The sequence below is a fragment of the Octopus sinensis genome, linkage group LG4, assembly GCF_006345805.1.
Source record: "Octopus sinensis linkage group LG4, ASM634580v1, whole genome shotgun sequence".
NCBI lineage: Eukaryota > Metazoa > Mollusca > Cephalopoda > Octopoda > Octopodidae > Octopus > Octopus sinensis.
Genome location: NC_043000.1, coordinates 127,749,782 through 127,764,781, shown reverse-complemented (window position 1 = coordinate 127,764,781; position 15,000 = coordinate 127,749,782). Strand labels below are relative to the sequence as shown.

The following is a 15,000-nucleotide window of genomic DNA, read 5'->3' as shown; positions in this document are numbered from 1 at the left end:
AGGTGTCCTCCTGAGGCTACAACCTATAGTAGCATCCACCCTTAAGGGTTAGCCACATTTAAGTGGCAAATATACTTCACGATGTCGTGCAGCTACTGTTTATACCTCGCTCAGAGATTTATTATTGCTTATATATATATATATATATATATATATATGTTGGTTGTCCGAAAAGTTCGTGCCGATTTTTAAAGGAAAGAAAAAGGTCAATAAATACTTATAGGAACATAAACTTTCTTCCACGAAAAATAGCTTAAACTATGCTCTAAATGGAGGTGTAGTCAAATGTATGGAAGGGGGCGGGGTGGAATTTCTGGAAAACGGAGTTTCGGATCAAACGGCTTACATATGTTGGAGTTTTTCCGTTTTGATGTTTAAAAAAAAATTGTTAATAATTTCAGAGGAAATGTGTGATTTAAGGGAGATCTGGCTGTTGTTTCTAGCACATTCCAAACCCCCCTCCTCGTTTCTTTCACACTCACACATTTATTGACATTTTTCAATATTTTTATTCCCATAAACAAATTTTATGGAATGATGATGTAACACACGTATGTGTAAGAAAAAAAACACCTAAAGCATCTTCAATGTTCATATTAATCTGTAAAATGTAATCCTTATTTGTTCACGTTATTTTGAATTATTCAGGTTCAATAGGGGTGTCCACAATATTTCCTAGTAATTTTATACATTTTTTGCATACAGATTTGAAATTTTGTCAGTGGGTGCTTTATATACCACTGGTTTATAGTTATGTAATTTTAGTTGATCTTGCTAATTAAATTCGACTTTTATGGGCAGGTAAATTTAATTAACAAGTGTAAAAGCAATGACGTTATGGATAAACACTAAAACTGAAATTCTTAATGCATCTTACCTGTTTGATTTGTAACTAAAATTATCCCAGATGGCAAGCGACAAAAATTTTGCCACTTTTCAAGATTGAGGTACATTAATTTGATTTAATTAAAATACAGGTATAATCGGTACAAGATTTTATTCTTTCGGTAAGTATTTCGTACCACGGTGTGAAATAATTTTTTTCCCGTTTTTTTTTTTCGGGTGCATTCAACGTGTCTGACCTCCAAACCCGCCGGAAGCCACTTTTTTCCGGAAAAGAAAGGTGAGAGGGGTGGTGGGGACCTTGAAGCTTTCCACCAAGGAAATTTTGTTTCGCGGATCTTTTTATCTTTTCCAGGTTATTTTGCATGCTTTCGTTATTTAGAAACCTTACTGTTTCTTTAAACCTCTTGTTTCATTATCACAATTAAAAAGCGTTTAAGACTCGTTTACTTTCAAAGCGAAAAAAAACAAAACCGACGTAATTTCCAGACAACCAAATTTAGTATAGATTGATCCAGCGGTTTGGCCGTGCATAGAAGAAACACACACACCTACACACACAGAAGACAGTAAGAATAAAAGTGAAACTATTATACCGCTGCAAAAAAAAAAAAATCGGACGGGGCGTATAGGGGGTGGGGGCTAGAGCCCCCTATATGGGTAAGGACCAAAATTCGCCCCCCACCGACAGCCTTCCCGGAGTAATGAAAAACCTTCATGCAAAATTTGGTACAGATTGATTCAGTGGTTTTGCCGTGGATAGAAGAAACACACACAGATACACACATACACACACAGATACACGCAAGCGCGCACACACACATACACACAAAGGATTATATATATATATATATGCATGCATGTGTGTAGGTGTTTGTATGTGTGTGCGCGCGCGTTTGTGTACACACACGCATAGACATATATAATTCAATATTCGGTCAAGTGGTTGATGAGGAAGAAGACGAAAATGAAAAAAGAAATAGAAAAAGAAACATCTGTCCCATTTCGACTAATTACTACACGAAACACACCCACACACACTCACAGCAACACACAGGCGCATCTGTGCTCATATATATAAAAGTATAATTATTGAATGCGTGCGTGTGTGTGTGTGTGATTGTGTGAGTGTGTGTGTTTGCGTGTATAATTCATGACTACGTGTAGAAATAAATATATTTATAAATTACTCAACATACACACACACACACACACACACACACACACACACACACACACACACACACACACATACTCACACACACACTCTTACTCATAGATATGCATTTTCACACACATCTGCTCTAATTACTCCTTCAGTCCAAATTCACTAATTACTCCTTCAGTCCTACAATGGTACTCAAATACTCATTCACACCATTATTAACTGATGTACATTTTCGCGCAAACAGACATACACCCACTCACACACGCATCTACACGCGCACAAATACACACACAAAATTAAATTATTTTGCTTTTTTATTTGCTTCAGTTATTAGACTTCGGCCGAGCTGATGCATCGACTTGAGGGGCTAGTCGAATAAATCGCTCCCTTATTATTGTTACGTTTTAAAGTCTGGTACTTATTCTATCGGTCGCCTTTTATCGAACTGCTAGGTTACGGAGACATTAACAGACCATCACCGGATTTCAAGCAGTGGTGGTTGTGGTGGTGGTGGTGATGGACACACGCACAAAACATAGGCACACACGCACATACACAACATATTCGACGGACTTCCATCTCCGTTTCCGTCCACCAAAATCACTTTCAGACATTGGTCGGCCCGAAGCTAGCATAGAGGACACTTACCCAAAATGCTGCGCAGTGGGACTGAACCCGAAGCCACTGAGTTGCAAAGCAAACATCTTAACCATACTGCAATGCCTTGCTATATACAGAATTTCTTTTCCATGAGAGAGTTTGGTGGAGTCCTGTGACTCAAGCGGATATGACTTCGACAAGATACTTTAAATCAGGGAGTTGAAACAAGAACACAAATATCGTTGTTTAATCTCAGATCTCTGCGTGTTAGTGAAACATACTTGAGATAAGTGAAGTTTAAGTATTTCGGGACAGTATAGACGTGTGATGAAAGGCAGGATGCTGAACTGGATGTTAGAATCACAGTTGCTAGCACAGTAATGCACCGGCTCCAGCATTGGACCTTTGTAATTCGGTTTTCGTGCCTATCCTCATCTATAGCCACTTGAGGATTTTATGAATAAAGGAGGTAATCCTTATCAAGCAATCCAAACCCATCACCAACAACTATTTTATCTGCGCGTCACAAACACAGCTGATTACAATCTGAACATTACAAAGATTTCTTTCAAATACTACTTTACTATCCCCACACTTCATTCACACACGGCGTTATTCTATCATACGATTACGAATTGCTGACACACTAAAACGAATCTCTTCGTATCTTCATATTCTATGACTAGGGCCTTTTTCGACGAAATATTGGGTTTATTAGGTTTTAGAGCAGAGGTTTAAGCTGCGTTCTGATTTATATTCCCAACCACATGGTTCCGGGTTCTGTTCCACTGCGTGGCAACTTAGGCAAGTGTCGTCTACTATGGCTTCGGGCCGAGCAAAGCCTTGTGAGTGGATTTGGTTGATGGAAACTGAAAGAAGCCTGTCGCATATATATATATATATATATATATATATATATATATATATATATATATATATATATATATAATAGTTATCGCCATACTAATATGGCATTCTTATAAAAATAAGAAAAAAGCTGTCCGCTTATTAGCTCCATGAGGCCATCGCCTTAAGTTAGCTATTTGATACACAAACTGTATCCATATAACCTTCGAACAAGGGAGGTCAGTCGCTCCACACTACTTGACCGGCAGCTACAGACGCGTTTCGGAGTATTGCCCCTTTTCAATGCAGCGTAGCCAGCCAGTAGGTGTCGCTTTTTTCTTATTTTTATAAGAATGCCATATTAGTATGGCGATAACTATTATTTTCCGGGAACGCTGCCGCTGTTCTCTTTTAGAGAGACTTAGTTATTTTAATATCTATATATATATATATATATATATATATATATATATATATATATATATATATATATATATATATATATATATATCTGTGAGTTTGTGTCCGTGTTTGTCCTTTCACCACTGCTTGACAACCGATCTTGGTGTGTTTACCTCCCTATAACTTAGGTTTGGCAAAAATGACCGATAGAGTAAGTATCAGGCTTACAAAGAATAAGTCGATTTGTTCGACTGAAAGGCAGTGCTCCAGCATGGCCAGTCAAACTGACTGAAACAAGTAAAAGAATAAAAGAATAAAGAACTTCATCCAAAGAGTACTGCAATTTCCCCCTAATTTTCTCACCGGTGATTTGCAGATGCACATTGGCGAAACACACACACACACACACACACACACACACACACACACACACACACACACACACACACACGCAAGATTCCACATAATTTCCTACTATGAAATTTCATTCACAATGCGATCAAACCCAGAACCGCATAGCAGCAAAGCGATCTTTTTCACCACACAGCCATCGGTGATTTGCGACGATTCCTACACTCGCCAATGATCAATACCAATAATTACTGTTATAACTACTGTAATAATGGCTTTATTAATGTGAATCACTGCAGGATTGACAGAGATAGAAAAATCAATCAATTTCCTGTCTCCTCCACAATTATCGATCAACCTAACTGATTTATTTGACATTGTTCCGTTTAATTTCATTATTCCAGTATCATTAATCATGAATCAGTGACGGTTGTTGTACGTATTTCAGAAACGATTCTACATTAAAGAAGAAAGTTTCTAATTGGTCGTTTCACTTCATAGAAATCGCAATTAAGTCTCCCTGAAATCATACCCCATATACTTAAAAACGGGGACAATGTAGTCCTCGAAAAAAATTGATTATAACCACATCTTTCTTGAATTACACTCTTAAAAACGAAACGACATATTGGATATGTCCTTGGATAAAACAAACCACCATTCGCAGGCAAGTATGCTCTCGTAGCATGTACTATGCTTTTGCTAATTGCTTCAGGTGCCTAAGTAGTTGTGAATAGACACAGACATCTTCTCAACCATCAAAAATGTAACTCAGTAGAATATCGAAGATGTAACAACAGGAAGGAAGACGGCTAAATAGACTGGAGCAACGTGAAGTAAAGTGCCTTGCTCAAGGATTCAATGTACCACGCGGTTCAAGAATAGAACCTATGAATCCTTGACCGTAGGCCCAGTGCCTTAACCACTAGGCTATGTGCCTTACAGCTCTAGGAAACACTAAGTCTTAAAAACAAAAGAAAAAAAGACTGGAGGACTATGACGTTTAATCACAGATTTACTAGATTAGGAATTAGCCTTGGACTAAATAACAACAATAACGGTTTCAAATTTTGGCACAAGCCAATAATTCTGGGGAAGGGAAAAAGTCAATTACATCAACCCCAGTACTCAACTGGTACATATTTTATCGACCCCCGAAAGGATAAAAGGTGGAATTTGAACTCAGAACCTAAAGGCAGACGAAATGCAGCTAAGCATTTTGCTCTGCAAGCAACCAATTCTGCTTGTACGCTACCTTAAAAAAAAAAGTGAGATGCTTACAGCTCCTAGGTTTCCCAAGTAGTCACCCATCTAAGTACTCACTAGGCTCGACTTTGGTGATCGGACGAGAACCGGTGCATGCAGCGTGATATGGCCGTAAGCGACAATAGCAACAATGTTAACAACCTTCATCCGGTCACTCAACCTGCTGAAAATACTCATCACATTCTGTGAATGTTATGGATGTGATGATGTATGTTTACATGTGCCCCCTCGACAAAACGTACTCGCTTTAGCCTGATGTCAAAGTTAACCGTTTGTAGGGACTCAATATTCTATATGTATACGATATTTGAAATCTATACGTACATACACGCACATGCATGAAATATATACGTACGTACACAAACACAAACGCACAAATCCATCCATCCATCCATCATCCATCCATCCATCCATACATACATACATACATACAAACGATATATGTGTCTGAAGAAGGAGCTGGTTTCTGACAAAGATACAAAGCTCCATCTTTGGAATGTAGATAACGAAAACAATGTCTTATTACAAAACTGAGAAAAGTCTTGCATTGTTTTACTGTTTCGCTTACAGATTATATTCCAGTTACATATGAGAATGACATTTGTAAAAATATGACCGTGGTTTGAAACACTTGCCCGCTTGTGCAGCTGTAGAGCAACACACCAGTTGAAAAAAAGAAAAAAAAAGAAAGGATATTCTCTACACATATCCTGTATTGAGTCCTCTATTGAACTCTGGTCCTTCCGTTCTTCGAAAACTACAACACACACGCACTCACGCACGCACACGCACACACGCACACACGCACACACGCACACGCACACACACGCACACACACCTGCTTGCGTGCATCCGTATATGTGTGTGCATTGATGCGTGCAATTCTCTCAACGAGATATCATATCAACTTTAGCTTTTGTGTTTACCCATGCGTAACCATAAAAAGAGAAAAAAAAATGATTATATTTTCGCGCCTAAAGAACTTTTATCTTTGCAAAAGGATTTGTTCATTCAATATTATAACTGAAAGAGGGGAGGTAGAGAGAGTTGAAGGAGAGATAGATTGAGATTGAGCTAAAAAGATAGGAATAGTGTGTGTGTGAGAGAGAGAGAGAGGGGGGGAGGGAGAGGGCGCGAGACGGAGGGAGGAAGGGCGAAGAGGATTTGACATATATACTAACCAACGAGAGAAACTTTTGTGGTTACTATTTCTTTACTACCCACAAAGGGCTAAACACAGGGAGGACAAACAAGGACGGACAAACGGATTAAGTCGATTATATCGACCTTAGTGCGTAACTGGTACTTATTTAATTGACCCCGAAAGGATGAAAGACAAAGTCGACCTCGGCGGAATTTGAACTCAGAGCGTAACGGCAGACGAAATAACTTTTGTGGTTACTGACCTGCCAGAAATACTAGCCAAATATCCCTAAAATTTTTCTCTATTGCCTTTAAAAGGGAAGCCATATTAGATGTAATTCTTGATATACGAAAAGTCAGGCTGGTCACGGATAGAATGCATTTCATCATCTGTCCGATCTTGGTTGGTTCGGCTGAAAAACAACAATAGATGAAATGAGAAACAGGAGTCGAGTCTAGCGAGTATATCAAAAATAAACATAAAAGAAAATAAATATCAAGAATAAGTGTGATTTCAGTCAATACTAATAATAACAACAATACTAGCAAGAAATGATATTAGAAAAAATGACCAGTCGAAATGTGAAAATTATGAATAAAGCTAAATACATAATGATATGAATAGATATGTAATATTCAACCGAAAGAATATATGTTACGGATGGAATGGAAATATTAATAAAACAGTCGCTAGTTTCTGAAGCAGTCGTGTATGAGTATGTGTGTGTGTGCGCGCGCGTGCGTAAGTGTGTGTGCATCGACGTGTGTGAGTACGAATGTGTTTGCTTCTGTGCGTATGCGTTCGTGTGCATGCCTGTCTTTGTGTGTGTGTGCGTGCGTGTGTGTGTGTGTGTATGCATGTGTGTATGTATGTGTATATTTGTGTATGTGTGTGTATGAATGTATGTATGTCTGCCTCGATGTGTGTGTGTGTGTGCATGTGCGCGTGTGTGTGTGTCTGCCTCAATGTGTGTGTATGTGTGTGTGCTCGTGTGTGCGTGCGCGTGTGTATGTATGTGTGTACGTATTTATATTCGTGTGTGTGCATGAATGTATGTATGTCTGCCTCAATGTGTGCATGCGTGTGTGTGTGTGTGTGTGCCATTTTTATGAACATATTGCAAGAATGTCTTTGATGTTTTGTTGTCGTGGTTTTAATTTCCGCATTCATTGTTCTTCAGCAACCAACTATTTACACGATATATTAGTTGTTGTTGGCCTGTAACGCCATCGGTGACCGACCGATCCAATAGCGACCACCACCACCACCTACTCTCCCTCAAACTGTCCCAACACCATAACTACTACTACTACTACTACTACTACTACTACTACTACTACTACTACTGCTGCTGCTGCTGCTGCTGCTGCTGCGACTGTTGCTGCTGCTGCTACTGCTGTTTTGGTTTGCTTACGTTCTCGTTAGAATAAGTGTTAGATTTAGAATAAGTACCGGGATCGATTTGATTGCCTAACCTGCCGAGGCGGTTTCCACCCCCAGCATATAACTGCAATCTTATGATAGAAACATCTGAAAGAATAAAATAAAATGAAATTTTAAAATCCTTTTATCCTTTTATTTGCTTCAGTCATTTTGACTGCGGCCATTTTGACTGTTTCCGTTATTTTGATACCGCCTTAAAGGTTTTTTTTTTTAGTCGAAAAAATCGATCCCAGAACTTATTCTTTATAAGCCTAGTACTTATTCTATCGGCCCCTTTTGCTGAGTTACGGGGATGTAAACACACTACACCGGTTGTCAAAAGGGATGTGGGGGAACAAACAGACACAAAGACACGCACATATGAGTGTGTGTGTATGTAAGTGTATATATATGTATACATATGTATATATATGTTTATATATGTATGTGTGTGTGTATATATATATATATATATATATATATATATATATATATATATATATATATATTATATATATATATATATATATATATAATATATATATATATATTCTACCACCACCTGTCTTCGTCTTTTATTCTTTTGTGAATTCTCTCTCTCTCTCTCTCTCTCTCTCTCTCTCTCTATATATATATATATATATATATACTGTATATATATATTATATATATAATATATATATATATACTAGGGACCAGATTAGGGAACTAGTTAAGTGGCAGTTGATGGTAGTTCTAGTTTGCCCTGAAGAAAATAGAATCAGTAGCATTCAGTGAAGAGTTATCAATAGAAAGAAATAGATTGGAGGGAGAAGTGGTTAGCAAAGTAAAAATGGCTGTTAGTAAAGGCATCACAACAGACATGTTAGCAGCAGGAATGGCACTTGACCATTTCTTCAAGGTGAATCATGAAGGTTTTGTTGTCAGAGCTAAGGCCTGTGCACTCAAACGCGAAGGAACTAAAACCATCCGATGGGCCTGGACAGTGGAGACATGACATGACAACAAAGCCAAAATCAGTCTACGATGCGCCAGGATGGGCACATGCTACTCAGTTCCGAGATGTGTGTGGCCTACTAGAAGCACTTGACATGACTGTTTGAGTTGGACAAAGGGTCAATAACAGCAGCGTACTTTATTTCGTACCTGGGCAGCCTGCCTCAGCACTCAGCAGCAGACACAAGGTTCTATAAAAATCTGTGGAAATATGGAAGGCAATGAACTATTGGATGGTCTGCCCTATGAATTCTATGAGTTCATGTCAGATTTGTTTGGCAGCCTTGTGACACACATATGTGTATATTTTTGCATGTGGGCGTGTGTGTTTACCGCCAGCCCCCAACAAAGAACTGTTGCCAAAACAGGGTGACTGGATAGTCAGTCACGGATATTCAGCACACACTGTACGCTGCGTCGATGGAGCCGATTCTTTATGAGAGAGCTTTGGCTGCGCAAAGAGCCTATCTATGCAATTATGAAGCAACAAAGAACTCTTCAACCACTTCCGTTTCCAAAGATTAACCAAGTATGAAATGCCATCAAAGAGAACTTACCAATGTTTAGGTGCAGGTTTTACTGGTTGGTTAAGAAGTCTGCTTCTCGGCCGGATGGTTTTGGGTTCAGTACCACTGCCCAGCACCTTGGGCAAGTGTCTTCTACTATAGCCCTGGTTGATTAATGCCTAAGAGTTTGAATTTGGTTGGTAGAAACTGTGTAGAAGCCTGTCATGTGTGTGTGTGTGTGTGTATCTTTGTGAATGTCTTCATCACCACTTGACAACTGATGGTGTTTTATTTACAACCATGTTACTTAGCTGTTCAGCAAAAGAGATTGACAGAATGGAGACAAGGTTTTATAAAAATAGGTACTCGGGTTGATTTGTTTGACTAAACCCGTCAAGGTAGTGCCCCAGTATGGCCACAGTCACAATTGAAACATGTAAAAGATAAATTGAGAGTGAAAACCCTGACTTTTACCCTTGTGAAGCTTAATGCCACATTTCCTACTTTGAATGACCAGCTACCTGGTGTGATATCCAGATAGACTGACTGGTGTCTGTCATATCCTCGATATGGAACATGATTCTTTCTTAAAGAGGATTCCCATGCCACCTCATCCCCCCGCATATATATTTCTTTATTGCCCACAAGGGGCTAAACATAGAGGGGACAAACAAGGACAGATAAACGGATTAAGTCGATTACATCGACCCCAGTGCGAAACTGATACTTTATTTATCGACCCCGAAAGGATGAACGGCAAAGTCGACCTCAGCGGAATTTGAACTCAGAACGTAACGACAGACGAAATACCGCTAAGCATTTCGCCCGGCGCGCTAACGTGTCTGCCAGCTCGCCGCCTTTCTCCCCTCGCATATAGGATGCGCACTGACTTGGCTACTGACCTGCTTGGCTACTGACCCTACAGCAATAAGTTCAAATCTTTGTTGTTAGCTAGTGATTCTTTTTTTTTTGATCATCATTTAACATCCGTTTTCCATGCTGGCATGGGTTGGTCGGTTTGACTGGAGCTGGCAAGCCAGAGAACAGCACTATGCTTCACTGCCTGTTTTCGTATGGCTTTTATAGCTAGATGCCCTTCCTAATGCCAACCAAGTTACAGAATGCTTTTTATGTTGTACCTACACTGACATGATTTTTAAAGCTGTATACTCTTCCTAATGCCAGCCACTTTACAGTGTGGACGGGATGCTTTTTACATGGCACAAGCACTGGTGGGGTCACCAGGTAACTTGCAAGACAAAGATCCTTTGTGAAGGGGGAGTTGAAGGAGGTGGCCCTTGTGTCAGGTGATGAGAGGTTAGAGTGTGACAGACCAAGAAACGTTGCATGTATGCAGACACATGGATGAGTACACACACACACACACACGCACACACACAGACACAAACAAACACACACGCATGCACACACTTACACACACACACACACACACAGAGAAATAATCACGTACACATATGCAACAGAGTTTTAGGCAGTGATGAGTTCACAGCAATTGTGGTGCAACCGATGTGTGATTATTGCCAATTGAAAAGTGTACAAGAACATGTATGTATTGTACGTATATCTGTAAATATGTCTGTGTGTGTGCGTGCGTACACAACGTGTAAATACATGTGTTATGAATTAATGCATTATATTTTCCTTTTAGTTGTCATGATGTTCAAAATTATTGTTTTATGAAATTCTTTGTCTATTGGTATAGATGCATATATATATACATATATATACATACATACATACATACATATATATATATATATATACATATACATACATATACATATATATACATATACATACATATATATATACATATATATAATATATATATATATATTATATATATATATATATATATATATATATATATATATATATATAATATATATATATATATATATATAGTGACCAACAGCCATCTTTCTTTTTCTAACTTGAATTTCTTTCTTCCTCTTGTTCAGCTACAGGGATAAAATTCAGCTTTTCCTGTTAATACTGAGCTGTCTCTGCTGTAATTTTCACCTTTCTCTTATATTTATTAAATACATCATGACACTCAAATTCCAGCTACTAGTCATCTCTGCTAAATTTTCCTCCTTCACTTATATTTATTCTTTAACTCAAACCGTTTGTGATAAAACCTTTTCTAGGTGAATAAAATAAAGTACGATTTAATCGCTAGGATTGGTTTATCGATTTTAGCTTCTCTCAAATTAAGTCAAATAAAGAAATTTGTAACTATAAAACAAGACTAAGGCGGTGAGCTGCCAGAATCGTTACCGCGTCGAACAAAATGCTTAGTGGCATTCCTTTCGGCTCTTTATGTTCTGAGTTGATATATTACTGAGGTCGACCTTACCTTTCATCTCTTTGGGGTCAATAGACCAAGTAGCAGTTGAGCACCGGGGTCGGTGTAATCGACTCACCCTCCCCTTAAATTTGCTGGCTTTGTGCCAAAATTTGAAACCATATATAACAAGACTTGTGAGATGGTCAAACTCAGAAATATATAACTACGTTTCTGTAAGTGTTTATCTTCGTCTCTCCCGCTCTCCCTCCCCCTCTCACTCTTTCTGGGTTCAAATCATTCCAAGGGTCAACGTTGTCCTTGAATTCTCTAGAACTAAAGAAATAATTTGGACCCCATTGTACCGATGCTTAATGCCAATTCCAGTAGTAATGAATCCTTATGGTTTGCACGCAGTTAGCAATAGACTGTTACCTTTTCACTGCAAATAAGTGACCTGAAACCGTGTAGAATTGAACGTCGTGTTCAGCAGTTTAGTGAAACACCTGCGGGAAATTTAAACATCCAATTGATGAACCGGCATTTTTATTCCTTTTCTACACGCCCCTTTCGCTTCTTTGTAACATATTAAAATGACTTCACTCAATGAAACTTCTCCTCCAACAAACAGTCTTCTCAAGCAGTATAATCAAAAGAAATTTCTGAATCGTTATGTAAGATGATTCTTTTATCACTTTATCCTTTTATGTTAAAGCTATTAGAGAATGTCATCTTGACATTATAAAGAAGGTAACCAACACAAAAAGTAGATTGCAAAGGAAGATGACCAAATAAAATTTGAAATAAAGATCACCATTCTTTATTAAATGTTACCATTTCTTTCATTTTCAGCAATATGGTGGCTTTCATCATGTTTCGGTATATTTGCACATTCAGCACCCGTTTTAATACCATCACACGGTCTTTGGGAGCCTTTAGTGGAGTGTATTCTGTTAAAAGACTCCGGGTCAGGTCTCTGGCCTCAGGTATAACCTCCTCCCATTTTCCCTTTTACCAAATTTGGAGGCTGTGAAAAGGTAAGAAGCGTGCTACCCGACCTTCTTTGATTAAGACGAAAAACAAAACAAACTAAAACTAACAAAAAAGTACGCATTGAGTCAACTAGGAAGTCTTTGTGTGATTGTGTAACATGGTAGAAATAGCAGCTAATTCTCTCTCATATTATATCTTGCCATCTTGAAAAGAGGAAAACATTTTTAAAAAGAGAGGAACTAAAGTTCTTGATACGCCGTACTCATGAGAAAGGTGTGTTGGTTATGATAGTTGGAATACCTGTGATTATAGGTTAGCTCAACTTAATATTAATTTATTGAATGAATTAAGACAAAATCAATACCACCACAAAGATTGCTGCTAAGGAATTTCAATAAGAAAGAATATATTGAGTGAGAAAAATAAACGGAAATTGGAAGAAAATAATTGCAATATCGCCCACGTACAATTCATATTTTTTTTTCATTAATTTCAATCTGAAATGCAAATAAAGAAGAGAAATAAGGGAAAATGCCTAAAACTCTATTGCTTACATGAGGAAATACTATTATATTTGTATCTAAGAAATATTGTTATCGTTGTCAGTTTTCGTATTTCGTCCGCTTTCGTAGTTGTCGTCTGTTTTCACGCTCTTATTTAATTTGTGGTCTAACAGCAGAAAGTATTCAAATAAGAAACTATTGTAATATTCGCTGATTGTTCCTACTTGAAAGACGATTGCCTTTGCAAAGAGATTCTATACTTAAGATCTATCAAGAGCTGTTATAAGGACCACGCCTAAAGAAATAGTCACGCGTATAAGCGGTAAAGTTTGTTTAACTATAGATCTGTTTTTTCTTTATGTTTCTCTTTGTTGTAAAGTTTAGTTTTCTGTTCTATTCAATATAATGATGGCGACTTTCTATTTTTTCAGTTTTATAGAGGTACGTACACACTAGATATATTCTCATTTACATTCATAAACACACTCATAAGTACACACAATCTCAGTCAAAGATATTGAAAGACAGAAAATTAAAACATCTTAAGAATGCTTAACTTGAATAAAGAATTATTACCAACAGAAATAATATTCGAAATATTGAGTTGTAACATAGGCGTAAAATTTTGAGGAGGAAAATTGTCGATTATATCGACAGAATAAGGACCAGGCTTTAAAAAAAATCTTAGGGTCGATTCTTTCAGTTAAAAATTCTTCAAGGTGGTGTTCCAGCATGGCTGCAGTCTAAGTCTGAAAGGAATGAAAGATACATACTCTTTGACTGATCTAGGAACTGAACTTATGCTCATTAACTAAACTACAAATATATATACTTGACTTCACACAGAACGACAAATTAACATCAGAAGTAAGGAAATCTTTATATATAAAAGTGAGGTTGTGTGCTGTCTGTCTCCTACGATTTAGATTCCTAACTACTCCCACATTTTGCGGTGCAGTTTAACCCAAACCGGTTATCTTATAGTCGTGATTCATATCGAGCCCTTCTGGGTATTAGCGCGCGTCTACCTTGAGTCTACGATTTAAAAAAAAAATTACCATCAATTTTTCCCATTTTTAATGCATTTTTGGCATATATAAGGGAAGTAACTCTCTAAAAATCTATTATTAAATCTCAGAACGTAAAAAGCTACAGTAACACCCCCCCTTTGTGGTTAGCCATATTGAGATGGCTATTATACTTTACATCTCTAAAAATGCTTATATAGTTATTTCCCTTACAAACCCGAGCAACGCCGGGCGATACTGCTAGTAAATAATACGAAGATAACTCTTCAGCAAACACCTAAAGGTGACTGGAGAATACAACGGTCGAAACATTGTGACCATAACAACCAAGATGAAGACGCTTATCCAAAGATATCAGTGTTCAATAAGTTCTATAAGGTATTTAGTTATATATAGTTCGTATTATTAAAGTTGTAAATGGAATTTGTTGTTTTCCCATTCTTTGATAACAATCCAAATACCTATTTTATCTTTTTCGTTATATACATCACTGTCCATTTCCAATCGATAATCACAGCCTTTGTAAGAACACGTACAGCTCACTTGTTCTGTGTTTTAGTGCCACTCGTACTGGAAGAAGTCTCTTTTTCTGGCACGAAGAAATAAAAGAAGACTGATACGAAT

At 37.7% G+C, this 15,000-nt stretch overlaps 1 long non-coding RNA gene across 1 annotated transcript in view; it reads right to left on the bottom strand.

Annotated features, from left to right (window-relative positions):
• LOC118763117 overlaps positions 1-15,000 on the bottom strand; it is a 274,270-nt gene that overhangs the window by 74,012 nt on the left and 185,258 nt on the right. The window contains exon 2 of the long non-coding RNA XR_004998870.1: positions 6,883-7,032. This is a non-coding gene — a long non-coding RNA (uncharacterized LOC118763117). The remainder of the gene's footprint in view (positions 1-6,882; positions 7,033-15,000) is intronic.